General features: G+C 39.3%; 1 long non-coding RNA gene across 1 annotated transcript; it reads right to left on the reverse strand.

The window, feature by feature from the left end:
- Positions 1-317: 317 nt before the first annotated feature.
- Positions 318-17,683, reverse strand: LOC111946330. Its single transcript, XR_002872010.1, has 3 exons — positions 17,426-17,683; positions 1,644-1,695; positions 318-1,572 (listed from the first exon to the last, which is right to left on the reverse strand). It is a non-coding gene; the product is annotated as an uncharacterized LOC111946330 (long non-coding RNA).
- Between the last annotated feature and the right edge of the window lie 377 nt (positions 17,684-18,060).

Consider the following 18,060-nt stretch of genomic DNA (forward strand, 5'->3'; position numbering starts at 1 on the left):
CCCCAAGCTAGCCACCACAGGCCACCTTAGCTATAAGGTTCATTTGACCGTCTCTTGTTTCATATTTATTGTATTGTTTACTTTTAGATCGAAAAAGCCATGAATGGATCAAAAAAGCATTTCTAGAAAAAGCTAAATGTCTCCAAAAGCTAACATAAGTCTCCAAAAGCTAACATAAAGTTATTTTTTTTATAAGTAAATTCTGACTAATTCTATTTTTACTTTTAAATGAATGTGTCCACTCTGATGACAATTGTTTTTGGAGTATCCCTTTATTCTTCCCTTTTTTTCCCTATTTATTACTTTTCCTTTTTCCCTTTCCCTTTAGCCACATTGCCGAATGTAGAAGTGTCCTTGGGCAAGACGCTGAACCCCGTGTCTCCTGGCGGTTACAGGTTGACGCTGCTGTTAGGCAGTGGAGCCGCCATCAGTGCCTAACTACCTTCTTACAGCCTAAGAAGTAGTAAAGAACAATATACACCATTTACCATTGATTTAGACTCATAAAAAGGAAGTAGACTGTATTTTTTTGTTTCCCAAAGTCAAATTACAGGTCCAATTTTTTTTTTTGTTAGGGCCTGAATATTCTACTGCACTTTAATCAGAAACGTAGCAAATCAGACGAGGATTACCTCCCCTCAACAACTAAAACAAAATTTTCAATGTAGCTGAACTCCTCATAAATGTCTGACACAACCTGGAATCAAGGGTGCCACAGAAACAGAAGCTAAAAGGCATCATGACTCAAAAAAACATTTGGGATTTCAGCATCAGAAGGGAATTGATGTGTGACCTAAAGACAAAAATATGATGGGAATCAGCAAACATCAAGCAGGCGGGAACCGCCGCGCTTCTCCTGTTAGCTTAAGACAACAGCGGAGGAGCTGACATTGATGTAAACGTACCCCGAGATAAGACACAAATGCACCCGAGTCAACATGAGGCGCTTTTGTATGCATGCCGGGTCCTTTAAAATAAAATCCAGACAGTTTCCATTAAGTAATCTACAGAACAATCAGCCAGCTTGTGCATTTCACAGAGCAGAAACTATCAAAGAGGCAGAAAAGGCTAAGTAAGAGTATAAAATGCAAAAATAAATGAAAGTCAGGTTGTCCTGACTGATGATGTGATGCAGCAAAGATTTTTTTTCCTAACAATTAAAGAGTGGGGGATTATTGATTTCCGATGGTGCTCTCAAGTGACTTGCTGGCTGTCACAATGAGGCCCGGGGTAAGGTGACCATGTCTCTGCTCTGCTTGTGATAAACTTTGCATGTCATCAGGTATAGAGGACACAGTATTCGGTGCTGCATCACACACTGTTGCTCCCACATTTATCTGTGTAAGATTATAGGTCGCTTAATTTAGTAATGAAATCACTGAGGAGTAGGTGAGTGCAGCCGATACAAATAAATAAAGATGCAAAAGGAGGAGGATCTTTTAAGCCCGGTGCTCATAAATCCACAAATTCCACTCTCTGTGCATTAAAAATGTTGTCCAGAAGGGCGGCGTGCTATTATCATGCAAGTCAGAGTGCAGTTTAACAGGCATCATGGGAAGAAGCAGCAGCAACCTAGAAGAGAGGTCAACTCTAGTCATACTGCAGTGATAAAAACAACTATAAATCAGAGCACGCGCTGTCACCTGAGTAGATCCATCATGGAGCCAAACCATGGCGCCTCACACATAAATGCTCCTTCCACAGCCAGGAAAAAAAAAATGAAATAAGAAAAAGGTCCATGCAGATTGATTGGCTCTTTTAAATGAATGGCAAAGGAGTTATGTTGATCGATTCCATGGATAATTGACTGAGTCTGCCGTTAGAGGTGCAGAAGCAACCGCATGTTAACAGTGTGATGTGACACAGCCTGTGGGCATCTTAAGACATGGATACATTATGGAAGCAGAGCCAGGAATGGGGGTCAGCTGACACTGGCCGCAGTTTTTTCCTCCCACTAGAAATATATTTTAAAAGACTCAATTCCATGAGAATTGTGTTTTTAAAGCTGTTCTTGTGGCATTTTTCTGATAATCTGAGACAAAAATTGCATTTCTTAGCATTTCTTTGTTGAAACCGCTGTGAACGAGGAACAAATGCAAAAAAGCCATTTTGAAAAGACCTTATTTGTTATGTAAAAAATACACTGTGTTCTTCTTATGAATCCACTTGCAAACGACTAGATCCATGTGCGTCTTCGTTTTCTTTGTCTGAGCTGCCGCTCAAAACTGTAAACAGCGCCAATAATGATCGCCATTTGTGTTGCACCGGTAATGTCAGGTGGGGGGTGTGAGGGGCTGTAAGCCAGCAAGAGAGAGTGTGGACAGAGAGCTCTCAGATATGGGTGACTGGGAGGGGAACAGGGTTGCTCTGCACCAACAGTCTTGCCCACAACTCAGAGGCTCCAGTGCTCTGCAGAAACTATGCCCTAGAAAACTACTTTTTTATGCTAAAAACAGCGTAATCAAAATGAAAAACACCACTGGGAACACCTTTGCAATAGATCAAAAGATGATCAGAGTGGGATTTTAAGAATGGACCAGAGAGTTCATCACTTGGTACAATGAATAGACCGCCTGCATACACACTGTTTCTGAACCAGACAAAGATTTACTTGCAAGCTTCATGTGAACCAGAAATCCCTTGAAAATACAAAGTGGTCAACCAATAACACAAACTGCTGTGGATCAAACAAGCAAACCAAAAAGCGCCAATAAAACCCAAATGAAAGTAATATTTTCAATATTGTACCAGGTGACCCATTCAGGGTGTACCCCAACTTTGCCAAACAGTGGCTGGGATAGGCTCCAGCAACCCCATGACCCCAAAAGGGATCAAGTGGTGTTAGAAATCAGATGGATAGATGTTTTAACAAGCAGGAACTTAAATTCTGACAAAGCCCTTAAAACGACATAAAACCAATGGGCTAAGAGGAAGTCCAAAAAAGGCAGCTTTCTCACCTGGACTTACTTTATTTATGTACATATGAAGGTCTCCTTTCATAACTGGGAGTTGCTCTTGTGAGGTATTTCACAGACCTTGCATTGGTGGATGTGTGGCCCTTCATCTTTTCCCATCCCATCCATCCTTTTTCACAACCTGCTGAATCCTTTTTGGGGTTGTGGGGTTGCTGGAGCGCGTCCCAACTAGACGCACACCTAGGGAGAATTTAGAATAATCAACTAACCTATGAAGCATGTTTCTGAACTGCGCAAGGAAACTGGAGTGCCCAAAGAAAACGCACCCCTAAGAATGTGCAAACTCCACACAAAAAGGACTCTGCTGGGATTCGAACCAAGACCTTCTCACTGTGAGGTGAGAGTGCTAACCAGAAGACCACTGTGCAGCCCCCTGGTTTCCTTCCACTGAGTCCAAAATAGAACTGGGACATCTTTTCCTAAACCTGAAAGCACATATGAAGAGGAAGTACCAATGTAGAAATGGAATTGAAGTTTCAACTCTTCTTCCCTACTTTTATGGCTGCACATGTGACATTCCCACACATCTGGCTCCTACAACAACCAATGAATGAACACAGCACTGAGCCATAGTAGATAAATGCATGGAAGAGGGCACATCTGGAAACCTTCCCACTGAGTGGGACCGAGACATTGAGCTGCTCAGAACTAGAAGACATCTACAATTAAAACAATCCATGGATTTGCAAACCACAAATCTCTACGTAGTTAAAAGTGTTTGACTTTACATCACAGATAAATGACAGGAAACAAGTTAAACAATGTCCAAGAATAGCCAAATCATTCTCAAGTATAGACCCCCCCTGATAGAAATATGTTGCCGTTTTCATGCCAAGAGGTGGCCACAGAGTGGCAGGAAGGACACCGGTGCATAGAATGCAAAGCAGATTTTAATTATTCTTGGGGAAAATGCAAAAGCCCTTGGCTTGTTTATCACTTTACAGGAAACAGTTTATGATTGCTTTGTAATTATCTCCTTGATAATGTAAAATTTACCCCCCACCCCCATTCCGTCCACTCTTTTTCATAAAACGCTATGCAAAAATGATCAAGCATTCATCATTGAGCCCAAATGTTTTACCTTTTACTTAGGGGAGGTGGAAGGAGGGCTAATAGATTATGGTTAATGAAGCAGCGCCAGCAGTGTTGCAAATAGAACTCGTGAAAGACAAAGGCTGAGGCGCGCCTGTGCTGTGATAATCATTCTTTTGTCTCATGAGGAGCCAAGACTCTAACCTTCACCCAAAGCGCACATCGCTTCCCCTTTGTGAACTTAATGAGACATTATCCCAACTAACAAATGGTGGGTAAGAAAATGAAAGTGACTTTCCAGGTAAAGGCCATTTGCCTGCCCATAGCCAGTCCCAAAGAGTCACTAAAAGAGGAAAACAGCTTATTCTCAACAGCTTGAGGTGTCTTTTTATGGTAGGCCTCCGATGGCCCATCAAATAGTTTGTAGAGTCTTTATATTCCTCAAATATAACAGCTGATCTACTTTTGTTATGTGCCGTTTTGCTGCAGTGCCGTTTATTTATTAGCATGAAATGATTAGAAGAAAGCACCAAAAAAAAGGTAAAGCTTACAGGGCTGACACATTCACCAAACAGGTCAACTTGTAACAATAAATGACACATATCAGTGACTTAAAACCATAAAATCAATAAGGAAATCAATCGGAACCTTAAAAATGGCTTTGACCTGCAGGATCTAAATGTTCTGCGCCATTTCTAAAGAGAACATGATTATTCCGACTCTTGGATAAATTTAAAATTGAGGGGTCAGATCTATGTACCATAGAGAGGTGACAGCGGTGTTACAAAGCTACACCTGAGTGAATCCCTCACCAACTAGTTACTACAGTAAATTTGAAAAGCTAAATTCAATATTCTGACAAATGAACCTGAAGAAATATAACAAAAACAATGAAATAAGACTTGCATTGGATAATTTTTTCAAGACATATGGATTAATAAAAGATGAAGTGAAGGTTTTTTATATCATTAAGATGATTCAAAGTTGCAAAGAGCAACCCACAAACTCTACATAAGAACAGGACCGTGTGAGTGTGACATCACCCGCAGAAAATGGCTTACTTCTGGCTTCAACGCAATGAAATTAATTTGTCAACATTTTTTTGCAATACAGACGCTGCTATGTTGTAGCCAAACAAGATCAGTAAGCAGTGAATGTCCAAATTGGTCTCAGTCAACATTTCTATGGCAACCACGCATGTCAATCAGAAGTTAGCTTGTGAGTGAAAAAAGTGAAAGAGAAAGAAAATTCCATGGACCCTTCTGAGGTTTTCACTTTGATTCAATATTTATTTGAGTTTAGTCCACGTAATTTTCAATTTACTTTTCAATTCCTCATTAATAATAGATATAACACACACTTCCCACATAACAGGCTTATATATACAGAACCAAGTAGGATCTCTCATTACTACAGTAAAATTAGATTTCTACAGCAAAAACTAATGGAGAGCAGTTTTTTAGCACTACAAAAAAATCATTTTAATTTATTAACTTAATATAGTCTAGTTTAAACTCATTCTCTAAGTAAATTTCAGATAATGATTGCTCATTTTAAATGAGTTGCTAACCCAGAGCCACTTGCAGACTTGAAAGACTGTCTGCATCCCTGTCCCCAAACACAGAATATCCATATTGTCATAATCTCTTCATGCAAAGGAACATTTAGACTAAATAAAACCCAGGAAAGTTATAAAGTGGCTGATGGATTAGGAAAACGCTGTCAAATACCAAATGTTGTAGTTGCTAGTTCAGTTTTTTATTTATAATAGTCGAGATTTTCCAATTGAGTGCAGGTTATCAATACTTTAAGTAAAACTATGAAGACTTCACTTAAATGAGAAAAAACACAATAAAAACATTCCTGTAAAAACCATGGAGTGGTGCATTAAAATCCTCCTTCAGGGCAGCACAGTGTGGCCTGGAGACAAGGGACTGAAGACAGCAGCGGCTGCATAAAGAAGGAAGTGACGAGGCCATGTGAGGAGGACCCTGTTCCCCTGCCGGGCCTCCCAGCTCAATTAGCTCAGCTCGTCCCAGCTTTCTGCTGATGGGAAAAATCAGCACACTCCATCGTGGAGTCCTGGGAGTCTAACCTGTTAGTGAATGAATGAGTGCTGCACATTATGGGTCTGTAAATGCCTCACATGCAGATTTTGAGCTCCGGGAGTGTGTTTTTCTTATGTGTGTGTGTGTGTGTTTGGGCTGCAGTGCTCTTTGCATCAAACACCTGCAGAAACCAGACTGCACCAAAACTTAAATACAAAAGTTAGAAATAAGAAAACAACGGTAAAAAAAAAAGCTTATTTCAAAGGATCCACTGTATACAAATAATTTCATATATACACTTAAGAAAAAAAGAAACACAAAGGCCAAATTTAGATTATAAACATTGTACTTTAACTATGGATACATTTTTAACTTTGCAAAAAAGATTTTTACTTCAATCTATTAGTTCACATCCAGGGTTTCGATTTCCAAAATTCTTATTTAACTTTCCACTAAAGACCCACTCAGGTAAAAAACCCATTTTTGGTGTTTTTAACATGTTCTTGTGAAAATTTTTAATGATTAGAGGAAATATATAAAGACAATTTAGCTCACAATTGCTTTTCTGAGTATGTCTTCATTCAAATTGTTGTGAATTAGGAGCAGACGAAAAAAATGCAGTTTAAATAAAGCGGAGTTGTGGAGTAGGCCATACACTGGGCAAGCCAAAAGCTCCCAGCTCCGCCCCTTTCTGCTGCGTTGAATTCTAGACAACCAGATCCATAAGATCTTAATTTTTATTTTATTTTAGCTAAAACAGCATAATTATAATTAAAAGACCACTATTTTAAAATATCTCAAAAGATGATTGAGTGGGACTTTTAAGTATGTTTTTTTTGTTTTTGTTTTTTTACAAAAGTGACATAAAACAAACAAAGTGTAACTTTGAGTGATTAAAACCACTTAAGAGAAAAATGAATTAATGATTTTGTGATTTCCAATGGATTTTTTTTTTAGTCAAGATCAATACGGTAAATTAATTTTCTAAACCCCGCCCAAGATAAAACTTCAACTCTGTCAGCATCTTCAGGGTAAATGTTTTGTCTCTAAAGTCAGGAAAGTCCTCTCCAACACTTCTTTTCCCCCACGAGAAGCAACAACTGCATCATCCTGAAAAGATTTTAGCACATTGTTGTCCAGTGTTCTCTAAACTGTAAAGACACTGGAGCTCGTGTGCAGACATAGTGCATAAATCACTGTGATGGCCCCTAGACATGCTTTCAGGATGTCCCAAAGGTGAAGAAAAAGGGGGGGGGGGGGGGGGGGGGGGGGGAGAAAAAAAGGGCCAAGGTCTAAAGGAGGCAGTTCATTGCTGGATGACAGCATTGGAAGGCAAGAACTGGGACCCTTTGAGAGACGTGATGCACATGCATGTCTCAAAGGCAGAGTGAGATGGAAACGAGCACTCAGTGTTCGTATATGAAATTGCTTGGCCAGCACAACTCAAGGCCAAAATCTATTTAATCACAGAAAAAGGACAGTTCAAAAAGAAAGAAGAAAAAAAAAAGGGAAGACAAATATTTCCTCATAAATCAGATTCTGCCCAAGCACATGTCTATCTTATACCCTCATGGAAGTCCCACCAGGTCCTTCAAAAACACATATACCATATACAAGACGCTCCGGATTTTAGGGAGCATTGTCGTTTGTTGTTTTTTCTTTTCAAGTTCAGGCTTTTAAGTGCGTTTTATGGTGCAGAAAATACGGTGAGAAAGCTGGACAACAAGAAGTTGGAAGCAAGGTAAATGTACTGATGATGCTAATGATAAGGCAGATGAAAACATGAAGGAGAGTAATTTGGAAGAAAGTGGGCGAAGCAGAAACATGGCGTGATTTGTTTTTTCTCTTCCTGGCAGGGGTCCACGCAGACTCGTGCAGGAGGCAGAGCGGGAGCACGCCTGTGCAGAGGTTAAGAAAAGCAATTAATCGGCTGCAGAGGTAATCAAAGGAACCTCCTCCTCCCTCCAGACACCTGGGTGGGGGGGAGCGCTAGAAAGATCAGAGGAAAAAAGTCAGAAGAAAAATGGAAAGACAAACAGAGAGGAAGACGAGGGGAACACTTGTTTATGGACGTTGGGGTTCAGCACTGCAAACCAGGGCCTTCGCTTTCAGGCGGGATTGATGAAGGATACTCAGATGGGAATTCACGTTTCACCTCCTTGGGAGAAGGCAAAGATGAGCTTTTTTTCAAAGTTTTAACCACATTTCCTCTCATCTTGGGTTTGTGAGGTATCAACAAATTGTCATTGGTGAGGAAGAGGAGTTTTCCCCACGCATAATCAATGAAAGGAGTCAGGTGTGCCTGTGCACTCTGCACGGATGTCGATTCAGCCAGCATAAAATCATTTCCAGAAATCCATCCTGTGATTCCATTAATCTAGTGGCACAACAAGCTGAAAATGTAAGCTAGAAAGAAACAAACTCAGATCTGTCTGATCATTAGCTTAAATTAAAATCACAAGCCAGAAGACGGTTTGGTAAAACTTGACTTTCTGGTGCAAATCATTAGCCATTCGGCATGATCGGTTTTCATGTCTGGGGAGGATTCAAAGCGTGTTGCTCCCTCTGGTGGTTCGTGTCTCCGTTTGGAGTACATGTAGTTCCACCCTTCTGCCCTAAAACACTAAACCAGATTTGGTCTGTGCACAGGCTGCAGTGACAAGTCACAGCCACAGCACTAAATGTTAAATAGAATTCAAGTCTGGGTCACCAAACCACATGAATGAGTCAAAAATGAGCAATCCTGTTGACATTTTAAGCACTTTTTTCCTCTTTTCTTCCTCGATTAAAGCAACGTAACGCCAAAGGCGTCAGATGGGTCTGCTGACATGCTGCTGCAGGAATCCAGGCAGACGCTTTTAGCAGGTCAGCAGTGACGAAATGACGGCGCCGTCACAAAGTCTTGATTAGATAACTTTTCATCCATTTCTCTGCAATATGTTGCAAAGCAAGAACACGCTTCTCATTACACTGCTGACAGGCTCTGCATCTGTGGAGCATGAGGTGCTCAGAAGGAAATTCACTTGTTGATTAAAAAAAACAAGAGGCGTGATAACTTTGGAATTACCGTAGATAAGGTCCTTCGGGGATGAAGTTGTGAAAAATGGGAATGCATTTAAATTAACCAAACTGATCACAGACCAAAAGCAAAATGGTAGTTCCTAAAAGAATGAAAAGTTGAAAAGTTTTGCTACAATTTTGGATAAATGTTTTCAAGCCGTGCGGGAAAGCAGGAAGACGAGGTTTTAGTGCAGTAACATATTATAGTAACTCATGCATTTGTCAACTTATATTCAAAATTTAAATATAAAAATAAATAAATATTATATTTCAAAAATAATAACATATTTGAAGTATATACTTCTGTTCCTGTTTTTACTTTTACATTAAATTTACAGCAAAAAAAGTTGAAACTAAATTTGAACTTAGAAATCAGGGGGGGGGGGTTATTTACTATTTTCTGCAATGAGCTGTTTTGTTTTATTTCAGTAAGCTACAGTGATTATTGCATCTTAATGTATTATTTGTCACATTTGATTAAAGTCCCCACTCCAACCATATTTTGATCCATTTTAAATGCGTTTCCACTGGTCTTGCATTTATGATGATGCCGTTTTTAGCTAAAATAGAAAAAACAATGCTTATTTGTAGGACATAGTTTCTGCAGAGCAGCAGTAGTTCAGAGTTGTGGGTGGGAACCTTTGGAGCAGAGCAATCGTGCACTGTCAGGTGTACGACCATCCATCAGCGAATTGCGTTCAGTGTGAAAAAGCATTGGATGAAGCCCATCTGCTGGACTATTTCAACATGTAGTTGTAAATAAGTTAGTAATTTTATTTCTATAGCACCTTTCACAGAAAGAAGTCACAAGGTGCTCCAGAGGTTTATATATATATATATATATATATAAAAAACAGAAGTCAAAAAGCATATACCATGTAGAACAATCATCCCAAGCCCATATAAAAACAGTTACAGTTAAAATGCTTTACGAAAATAAGAAGTTTTCAGTTGACTTTTAAAAAATGTATAGAGTCCAGGGAACACAGTTGTAGAGTTAGATAAGCTAAATCTTCTCTGAGAGTTCTGGTTCATTGCCTGTCCGTCCTGGGGGAGGATCCCTCCTTCATGTGGATATGTGATTTCATGTTTATTACACAATTACCGGTATGAAACCCATTGAGACGACTGTTGTTGTAATATTAGGCTATATAAATAAAATTGAGTTGAAGATTGAATTCGAATGTACATATAAAACTGACTCTATATTTACAAAGATGACTCATAGTAACATTTTGGGTTGTGTTGAATCTGTGTGCACACTTGTACGTTTCTTTTCAAGTTGCTCAGTTTTCTTGCAGCATTTGCACTGATTTGAATTTACCGAGTTAGATATTTAGAGTTGCTTAAAATCTAAATTTAGCTTGTAAATAGATTTGAGTGTCACCTCCTATTCCTAAGGCGATTCATTTAGATTCACAATTTCATTATTTACTTAGGCCTACGATTTAGTACAGTTCAATTTAATATCAATTTATTTTTTAATTTCTTTTATTCCTAAACTATTTTTAATTTTTGGATATAAAAAAAACTTTCTTTACATAAATATTGATTTTGTTTAAATCAAAGTAGATATTTTATTTAAAAACAAAAAGGATTCTTACATTAGAAACCCAAATGATGTTTTTTCCATAAAAAAGAAAGAGAAAAGGTGAATTTAAATCGTTTTGTTTAAACTCAGCCCTACCTCTGATTTAGTTCTTGTGCAAGCGGTGCCACACATTCCCTTTTTATTTTTCATTTTTTTAATTATCTTCCGTGGCTGCTTCTCCCAAAATGAACTCTGTTTTTTGAACTCCTTCTCTGCAGAGTATTCACATCAAACACTGCAGTTCCTATTTTCAGAAGGAAAGCTACATTAAGACTTTAGTTCTGCAGTTATTGTACTGTAACTGGAAAATAAGTAATTCCTTTGAAGATTAGACTTTTATCTGGTGGACTGACTTTTCTTCTCCCCCTCTGGCAGTTTAATATTACTCTCATGAAGGTAATAAAATGAAAGCGTTCTCTCTAAAAGTGTTGTTCTAGCTGGTATTCCCATGAGACTGGTCACAGTCGCGAGCTCACTTTTGTAATCTTCCACCTTTAGTCTTGCTGGCAGCTCTTAGACCACAATCTGAGCTGCAGCCAACCCAAAGTCACAGTCAGGAATGCCCAAACCACGACTAATCGTCAAATTATTTGCATGCCAGGTATCGCTGAGCTTGTTTTCCTTTCTGCAAAAAAATAGAGTCTTTCCTCCAACCTACATGACTAAAAGAAAATTACCCACGTGTGCAGGAAACAAGCGTTTTTGATGGGATGTGTCCATTTCCATCTCCATTCGTCACATGAATGCTCATGTGGGATATGTTTTCAAGCTCGCAGCAAGATTATTCCTGCACCTGGGCTTCGCCTCTCATCTGAACACAAATTGTTTCTTTAGATATCGTCTCCGTCTGCTATAGTCATGGGCGTCTCCAGTCGGGGTGGGTCAACTCATCGCAGAGGCACGATGAAGAGGAGGAGGAGTGGATTTTAGCTGTACTTGCAGAGCCACCCTGAAGAACTGTAAGAATGAGCCAATGCTCACTTTGATGCTGTACGATCTGACCTGGAAAGGGTCGGACAACCACCGTTCATCAACGATTCAATGTCAAACGTTAAGGCTTTCTGATCATCATAGTGTCTTCAAAAGTTCACAGATCACAAAATAACAGCAAACATTTGACAGTTTAGGCTGAAAGTTTCATCCAAACATCTGTTCAAAAAAAAGATCAACCTTAACAAACTGATGCAAACCATCAACTTATCTATCAAGGTTAAAAAATAAAGAAACCCCAAATAAAAAGAAATGTGGAAATATTTGTATTAGAGCTGTAACGTGTATCCCAACACTCTCTATGCTAACGAGCTGTTCCGTGTTTCGCCTTCATGTGATCACGGACCAGTTTTAGGTTAGACTATATTTAACAGAGCGGATAAATGCAACAAAATTCATTCATGGAACATTTATAAAAAACTGTGTTTTATTAATATAATAATACACTTTTTATGAAACTTTATTATTGGTGCCTTTGTAATATTCCTGAGCCAGCGTTGAGCTAAAAGAAGCCCCCCAACCCCCCATGAGAGCGCTGCATCATTACTGTCAATGGCAACAATCCAAAACGTGATCATGTTTTTTGATTACCGTAAATTCCGGACTACAAAGCGCACCCGATTATTAGCCGCACCCACCCATTTTCACGTGTTTAACTAACTTTATACATACACAAGCCGCGTCGGGATACAAGCCGCATGAATTAGGCAACATTGTCATCCTGACGGATCACTTCCTGACTCAGAGTGTGAGTGTGATTTATTAGCACACAGTGGGTGGAGTCAGTTTAGCCTCAGGCTCATGTCTTTGAGTCTATCTGCATCTGCCAAACAGTATGCACCTCTATTCTGTTCACAAGTTCCTCAGTTATGGTTTTTATTTTATTTTTATTTTTTTAACTTATTGACAATGTAGGTATCACACATAAAATTACAAACAGTAACCATATAATCAACATTACATCCCTCAGTTATGATGAGGAAATTTACATCCCCGATCCCCCATTTCCCATGAGTCTTAGGGGCTAAAGGCGGGGCCAACGCCCGGCTCGCCATTCTGTTGTACGTGTTTAAGAATGAGTATCAGCAGTGCGTGGAGGGGTGAACGGGTAAAGCTCTCCTTCCGCTTGTGTCGCGGCAGCGTTATGGGAGTAACAGGGCTGGTTAAAAAACACACCGGTAAAATACAGCAGCGGCGACTGAAAAGCGCGCGCCTCAGCGCGATACGCGCGCCTCCTCGCGGCGCGTGGGTCAGAAGTTTCCTTCCACAACAAACACTTGCTCCGCGGACGCCTCGAGTAAGCCCTGGCTGCAGCCTGCAGAATGTCTCGACGCCTCTGCGCTCCGCGCTCCCGCGCGCTCCTTGTCTCCCCTTCCTATCTACTCCGACAGCTCTGGCCAGCGCGGCTTCAAGGAGGAGCGCTTCGTCCCCATTGCGCCGGTGGACGGAGCAAATCGTGTCTGTGCAGAGCAATCGGACTTAATACTGTACGTTTTGTGTATGAGGGGCGGATGCGTTGTTACGTGTGGGAGCCTTCAGACTGCCATCGGCCCAGCAGCTCACACGACACGCAGTCTCCATCTCACACGGAGGCTGTGAGCGTTTCAATGCAAAACTCTGCTCAGTCCTTAGAAACCGTTAACACGACCACGTCAATTTGTGTTTCCAGTCGTGTCCCGACAAAATAAAGGCTGATATTATTGCCACATATTTACGTGCAGCCAGCCAAGTCACTATGACTCAGAGGTAAATTCACTCCTGAGCATGCGCTGTTCTCTCCGTCACGCAGCTGACCGGCTTTTCCAAACCCGTTAGTGATTTTTTAACGCTGCTTTTAACTATTGCTTTTAACTTGAAAGCTGCATCATATTGTAGCGGCGATCACGTGCACGTTGGGTCTAATGGCACCAAAGGATTCTGGGATGCGGCTGGGCATGCGTGTTTCGTTTTGTTGAACCATGACTGAAGTGTCTAAGACCTGAATCGAGGTCCATGCTGTTTGGCTGCTTAGAGGTGTGTTGAAAAATAAATGACTTGTGTTTGGTGTTAGAGAATTCAAACCACTCACTGTGTCCGAAAATGCGTACATGGCGGCCGCCAATATAATCCAATAATTAGCCGCGTCACTGAATAAGCCGCAGGGCTGTAAGCGCAGGAAAAAAGTAGCGGCTTGTAGTCCGGAAATTACGGTATTTCATGTAAAAACGAATCGACTGAAGGCAGAATTAGGAAGAAAGCGCTTTTTCTGTCAATCTGCTCTCCTTTAGTGAATCTGTCCTTGTTTTCTCAGCAGGTTTAAACTTGACTTTACAGCTGGATAAGATGACCGTTTTCAGCAAGAATACAGAAAAAACTCATTTGTGATTGAAGATGAAACATTTAATGGACGGCATGAAAACGTCAAAAGCAGAGAGCAAAGATTGATTAGAAATCAATACAGGACTTCCTTAGAAAAGAACACTGTTGTTTTTAACTGATGTTTTCATTATATTGTGACTTCCTCTCTGTTTGCATTAAATACCTTTTTTTAAATAACACCTATAGCTTTTCGCTGATCTCTGTTCCTGAATCGAATCAGATCGCCGCCAAAATAACAACCTATATCCTGACTATTACAACTTTTAATGTCATTCCAAAACATACAATAATTAATCAACATACTTAATTTCTTATTGTGGTCTAAAAAACTTACATGTGCATTAATTTGTCCAAATGTTACGTTTAATTTTGAATTTTTGTTTTGGCTCTGTCTTTTTATCCAGCTCCGGCTGAAAAGTGATCCCCCACTAAAACAGCTCAGGCTCCCGACTCTGGAAAAATAAGTGACTCACATGGATCAAATATTGCACATAAGGACGTGCACAAAAGAGATGACATTCCTCTAAACCACTGAGTGTGTCGTAACGTAACTTGAGCTCTTTTTAATTTCTTACAAGTTTTATTTTTTTCTAACTTTCAATACTTCTTTTTAAAGTTTAAAATATTTTTCTTTAAGTTTGCCATTTCCAAATTTGTAATTTTTTTTTAAGTATAAAATATCTTTTTGTTACATTTTGGATATTTTTTCTGATTTTAGTCTTTTATACAATTTATGTGTATTTCCTATAATATTTTACATATATTTTTCTTAAATTTTATTTTTTCAGCATTTTTATAATGTATTGTTTCAAATTTTCATTTTTTTTCCCTTTTATAGTTTTAGATTTTTTTTGTTCTGATTTACTCTTATTACATTTTAAATATTTCTTTTGAAGTTTAAAATATAAATTTATGTTTTAAAGTAACTTTTTCTTAAGGTTAAAAGTTTATTTTTCAAATTTCTTAAATTTTGTTTGAAGTTCTTGGTGTATTCTTTTGAGTTTAAAACTCTTCAAATTTTCCATTTCTTTTATTTTTTTAATTTACACTCTCCTTTTTTCAAATCTACAATCCGATTTTTCATTCAATTTAGGCTCCTTCTTATCTGACCCCGTACTTAATGCCTGGAAACAGTAAAAGGGAACCCATGAACAGTAAATGCTATTCAAACTTTCAGCACCACGGACAGCACCCCCGCTGAGCTGGAAGAACAAGTGGGTGAAGAAAGCCGTGAAGCAGAAGGAGAGAAAACAAGTTCATTTGAAAATCAAGAGGAGGCGTGATCCTGCAAAACTCTGCGTCTGTCGCCTTTAAAAAGTAGAGGCGCTCGACCCAGAGCGCAAAGCAAACCCACATATTTATGCGCACTCCTGAGGCGAGGCCCCGGCTCCCTCCGCTGTTTTCCAGTCACTGTGTCTTAGACTGAATAATGCAGGGCCCTCTACCCAGCGAACAGGCATGATTGGATAATCCAGCCACGAGGCCCTTCTGGGTCAACATTTCCCTTAACTTACTTACTAACTTATTTATTTATTTCGCTCCATCCGCTGGAGGACTTGGGCGGAGGATTTTGTGTGGCGCGCAACAGAGCAAGCAGAGCAGCTTGGAAATTAAGTTTTCTTTTCTATTCCACTTTTTATAAGTTGGATTTTTTAAACACAATGTGAAAAAAACTAAAATGAGTCCCAAAAAAATAATTAATTCATTAATTAAGTTGGTGTTTATGTTGTTTCTTCTTAGTAGTTTTTGGTATCTTTTACTTGATTTGGAGGACTGTACTAGATATATGTTAATCAGACTCAAATAGACTCTAAACAAAAGGCCTAAATCTCACTCTTAAACTGGAATACGGTCCCCTTTTCCCCCCTCTAATTGGTCAAATTCAAAAGAAATTAACTAAAATAATGTAACTTTGAAGTCATCAGTGCTCAAGTTGAACCCAAAATATGAATTAGATCTCCACAATTTAAGTAATTTGAGTGCTAAGTTGATAAAAAGTCAAAATTTGAACTGAAACTGCTGAGACTTAATTGTTATACATTAAAAAAAAAAAAACACTGCTCCCGATGAATAGGCAATTGTGAGTCACGCTTGGAGTTCCTTTTGTTTCCTGTTCCCAAATAACTGCTACATTATGACTCTTGGCGCTGCAAATCAGAAGCTCTGGCTTTAAGAGCCTAATCCTTCTTTAATTTGTGATTACTTGTAATTCAAATGGTAGCCCACTAAACCACAGGAGACTGATTGTTCCTCCTCTGCAACCTGGATGTCGATCAAAGAGCACTAAATATCACATATGCATATCCAGAGCTCCTATGTTGGCATTTATAAAAAATAATTATAATAATATTGAAACAAACTCCAAATGCTTTTGGCAGTATTCGTTGAGTGTGTGTTGCTACATAGCTGGGAGTCCTTAAAACATTTAGATAATTGTTTTAATGGTAGAATCCAGACGCACACACCACTCAAACAAATGAAAATGTTAAAAAAATTAAGAAAGATGTATTTTTCCTTTTTGAAAAGCAGAGGTATGCGGGAGGAATTGGGTAAATATGTTTTCAGGCTTTCTACTCCACCACCAAAGCGATCAGCATTGAAAATGTTTCCCTGAAACTTTTTTTAAAGCGTTCCAAGTGACCTTTCAATTACGATTATGCTGTTTTTAGCTAACCCCGCCCCACTTCCACTCTCTTATACATAACAAAGGAAAGCAGAGAGCTTGTGGCCTTCCCATCATATTTTCTACGTCACAAATATGCTTTTATTTCAATCCATTTGCTCCTGATCCACAGAGATTTCAATAAAGACATACTCATAAATGCCATTTGGAGTTCAATTTTCTTTAAATATGTCCTCCAGCATTTGTAAAATACCACAAAAACATGTAAAAAAAAAAACACAGTTTTCATTGGAGTGGGTCTTTAAAACTTACCTGGAAAACTTTAGAACTCAGGAAGCGATGCTGCCTTCTAATCATGTGGGGGAAAAGCACTTTCAAGTAATGATTTTCAAAATCAATAACAGGAAAGAAACGTTCAATGTTCTTCATTAACATCCAAAATTCAACGTTTGCTTTGCTTAGTTTGTAAAATTGTTTCAACTTTCTGAGCCCGGAGTTTAAAGCCAAGCTATGAAAAAGAGGGAAGGAAACTAGAAAGTATGTTTGTTTTTATTGAGGGTATTTGAACGCACCACAAACAACAATTAAATCAATGATGATGCACCTGTTCGTGCCAACTCTACCAACTTTTTTACACTCTTTTAGAAAAATAATGCTGATAGTAACCCGTTTCCTACTGATAGTTTCGTTGTTGTTTTGTTTATGTGTGCTTAAAAATATATATATATTTTTAAAAGTCGCGCCCTACCTGCTCGTAGCAAGTCTCCCAGGTGAGGTTGAGGAGGCGGGAGGAGAAGAGCTCATCTTCGGTCCGGCCGTATCCGTCCATGGGGGAGCCAGCCGCGTCTGGTCGGGGTGGAGTCGGGCTGTTGCGGATGAAAATGTCGCCGTGCAGCTTTGGCGAGTCTCTCCCGTTAAAGCGTCCCTTCGACGAACGTCTTCTCCCGCTCCTCCTGCCCCGCTCTCGTCTCCGTCCGACGCCGTGGCAGCAATCTAACGAACAGCGGTGCTGAGCAACCTCCTGGGTCACGTGACGCCCAAATTAAAAAAAGAGGAAGTGTTTTTGTTGAGGGGGGGGGGGGGTCTGAGCATGAATCTTTTTTTAATATACACATTATAATTTACTGACATATTTAAGCCTAATATATCAAAAGTAAATAACAAAAAAGCTTTAAAAATATTTTTACTAACTTATAAATCCATAGATATTAATACATCAGTGCTGTACAGCTGAGACAATATTGTTTTTAAAATTCCTGCAACTTTGTGAGAAAATGATGCCTCCACCATAGTCTCAAAAACATACCAAAATTCGCACACAGTTAGAACCTGTTAAAAATGACATCACACACACACAAAACAAAACAAAAATGTTATCACAGC

Source organism: Oryzias latipes, chromosome 18, assembly GCF_002234675.1.
Source record: "Oryzias latipes chromosome 18, ASM223467v1".
Classification (NCBI taxonomy): Eukaryota; Metazoa; Chordata; class Actinopteri; order Beloniformes; family Adrianichthyidae; genus Oryzias; species Oryzias latipes.